General features: G+C 33.1%; 1 long non-coding RNA gene across 4 annotated transcripts; it reads left to right on the top strand.

The window, feature by feature from the left end:
• The first annotated feature begins 411 nt into the window (after window positions 1-411).
• LOC111398955 lies at window positions 412-3,315 on the top strand. Of its 4 annotated transcripts, XR_002703452.1 has the most exons (4): window positions 412-662; window positions 1,273-1,612; window positions 2,451-2,520; window positions 3,264-3,315. It is a non-coding gene; the product is annotated as an uncharacterized LOC111398955 (long non-coding RNA). The 4 variants fall into 4 exon arrangements; XR_002703450.1 differs by lacking the exon at window positions 2,451-2,520 and having other exon boundaries at window positions 413-662; XR_002703451.1 differs by lacking the exon at window positions 3,264-3,315 and having other exon boundaries at window positions 413-662; window positions 2,451-3,257.

The following is a 3,315-nucleotide window of genomic DNA, read 5'->3' as shown; positions in this document are numbered from 1 at the left end:
TATTAACGATGGGCAATAAAAAATAATATTAAATAAGAATTCAATTTTTTTTTTATTTTTCATTTTTTTATTTATATTTTTTTGGGTAAGTGTTATATTTTTTGCTGATTTATCATCAAAAATATGAAATCGGACTTAATATGATTGGTACAGCTGAAAATTCAATTAAAATCAATTTTTTGACCGTTATTTCACAATTATGGTCGTCATTTTTAAATTTTTCTCTCACAAATCTTACCCACTTTATTTTTAACGGTCAAAAAATCAATTAACAAAATTCTTACCAAACAAACACTAAAACTAAGACAGTTTGTAATTTTTTCTTGATTCTAATCTTGCAAGGATCAACTTCCTCCAACGACCCAATTTTTTCACCTAAAGTTCCATACGAAGTAAATAATTATCGAAACAGATAATTTTGGGGTAAGACGAAAACGTATAAAAAGAACAGCAAATAAACCTCTGCGTATTTTGGTGCCCTGCTCATAATCTGTACTCTTGGCCATGGTGGCTATGAGCTGCACCGCAATTCATGACCTTGGTTATCTGTGGGCTACACATACTACCCATGTCAAAATCAAAGGACCCAATTCTTCTCTTCCATTTTCTCGTTCCTTGGGACTCAATTTTCGTCCCAGCAATAAGAATCTCATCTTCTCCAGGTATTTCTATTGTTTTTCTTTCTCTTCGCCATTTTTTGTTCTGCTTTTTCTATTTAATTTTAATTCAGTATGTTATTTTAATCACATGCCTTATCAAGAACTAAAAAAAAAAATCAATCTTTGTGGATAATTTTACTTAAAGAAGTTTGGTGTTCATTCTGTGCTATTATAAATTTTGATCATAATAGTCTTTGTGATATTTTACATTTTCTAATCTTTTTATTTCCCTTCGCTTTATTTTTCAAATTTTTGGAGAATAAGAAGACGATTTGCGAAATAAATAGAAAAATTTCTGATACATCTCTTTTCTTGCATGTTCTATTTAAAAGCGGATTCGCCGAATGATTGCTAAATTAAACAAAAAGGTAAAAAAGCGTCTATTTAGTCGAGGAAGAAGGGTAGGAATTTCATCTAGTTGCATTCCATCGAACTAAGGCAGGATTTAGTTTTAGATCAATATGTTAATTCAATCCATGCCTTATAAAAAAGTTGTTAAAAAAGTCAATCTTCTTGGGTGATTTTACTTAAACAGATTCATTCTATTTGATTTTATTAAAAATTTTGTCGTACACCCGAGCTCGTTGTTAAATTATTTACCTGTAATTTACAGGTTGAGAATTTGTTATAGAAGGAAGATGGATGCAGAACACTGTCTTAGAGTGCCAGTGACATTTTGTTTAAAGGGAAGTAATTCTGAAGAATACCCGAAACAGATCAGCCATGTGTTCCAAATGATGCCCTAAAGGTATATTTAGACATGTTTTGATTATTTGTTGCATATCTTTTGGATTGAATTTATTGATAAGCTTATGTATTCCGGTTGATTTTCTTGATTTTTAAGTCATACTTCTTCATTGTTCAATCAATTTGTCCATTTTTCTCATGACCTGCTGGGAGTTCCCCATCAACTTCAAGAATCTGAAATGCAAAAATCTGCAAAACCAGAAACCGTAAGTTTGGTTGGGGTGTAATTTTATCTAGTTTGAGTTTTAATTTCAGATATCTTGAATTTGTTATACTAGAGTCTGAGAGGAGGCAATGGGAAGTGTCTGGTACAAGTGTTATGGTCTGGACAGGTGTCTACCCGGCAGTCTTTTCCTTCGGACTTTCACAGACTTAGTGGCATGGCACTGAGTTGGCCTGGACATACTAATATCTCATCAAGACATTCTTTAAGAGTCTCAAGTGTCCAATACACTACTGTCAAGCTGGTCATCCTCCAAACTTAGCAGGGCATTGCTTAGCAGGATGCCTTGTTGTTATGCTGGCCTTCATTGGCTGTAGGAAGACTAGCTAATTTCCTTTCTCATCCATCTGGGGATGGCCATTTGAACCTAGTCAGTTTCTCATTCTTTGTTCTGAAGTGCACATTGCCTTTGAGTCTTGGCCAAGTGGCAATTAGTATAGCAAGCAGACCTCAATTATTGATCTGGCCTTCTAAGTGGCTTTTTATTTTTTCTGTTGATCTTCTCCGTACTGGGTCAGGAGGTCCCATGATACCACGTGGTTGGACTCGTAAGACTCAGTATAACAGTGTTCATTTAGGTTTTTGTGAATGTTCTCATATAAAACATGAGTAATGAAGCATTTGGGATGTCTAAGTTAATCATAATTTTCACAAAATTCAAGATGTTAGTTTTTTACTTTTAGTATTTGGACCCTTTAGTGTAAATTTTTGAATTATAGGAAAATCGGACAGTTGTGCTACTATCAGGAAATAGAATTTGGTTCTTAAAAATGGTTTACAGTAAGTTAATGCGTTTTACTTTAATGACATTGGTTTTTCAGGATTGATGCAAACAATCTACTCCTTGGATCTCTATATACTCCCCATGAATGGTTCTAATAGTTTCATACTGTATGATCACGAACTTTTAGTTATTCTTATTGTAAAGGCTTTGGTTTTTAATGACTAAATTTGGGCTACTTTGAGTATTACCACTCTTATTGGAGAGTTGAAATGGTTTGTTCACACTTTCCCTAGATTTTAAGATACATGCAGAACTTATGTTCAGTTATTGACAACTGTAAAGATAATGCTGGAGTTATCACTATATGGGTCACCGTTTCTTGACGTTATTTTGAAAAAAATCGAAAGGAAAATAATATTTTTTGCTCCCCTTTTTCCCAATTTCTTTATTATTCTCACCGATAGATTTTATTTCTTTTCATGGCACTGTTAGATATATTCTGTTGACTATAGATATATTGGGTAAAACAAACCTAGAGATGGTTCGTAATTATAAGGTCCAGCAATTGCTTTTTACTTGGGATAAATCATCAGGATTGCTTTTCTTATGAGAATTGACATTCTAGATTTAAGCGTGAATTTGAAAGTCTTGTTTTTAATGCAGGTATGACCAAAAATATCTGGCATGGGTTCAGTAATTTGTACCTTTTACATATTTCTTGATGCTCGACTTAATTCTTAATTTAAGCACGAAATCAAATGTCTTGTTATTAATGCAAGAATGACCTAAAATATTTGGCATGGGTTATAAAATTTTTAGTTTCAACACATTTCTTGATGTTTGACATAGTAGTTATTTATTGTCGTGCAACTTTTTCTTGAGAATGTGCTTCTCGGGTTCTTTCTTGCAGGAAGCAGCTATTGACCTAAAGCTCCCTAGAAGAAGTTTGTTAGTAACTTTCA

The sequence above is a fragment of the Olea europaea genome, chromosome 8 (assembly GCF_002742605.1).
Source record: "Olea europaea var. sylvestris chromosome 8, O_europaea_v1, whole genome shotgun sequence".
In the NCBI taxonomy this organism is placed as follows: Eukaryota; Viridiplantae; Streptophyta; class Magnoliopsida; order Lamiales; family Oleaceae; genus Olea; species Olea europaea.
This window is presented reverse-complemented; position numbering and strand designations above follow the sequence as displayed.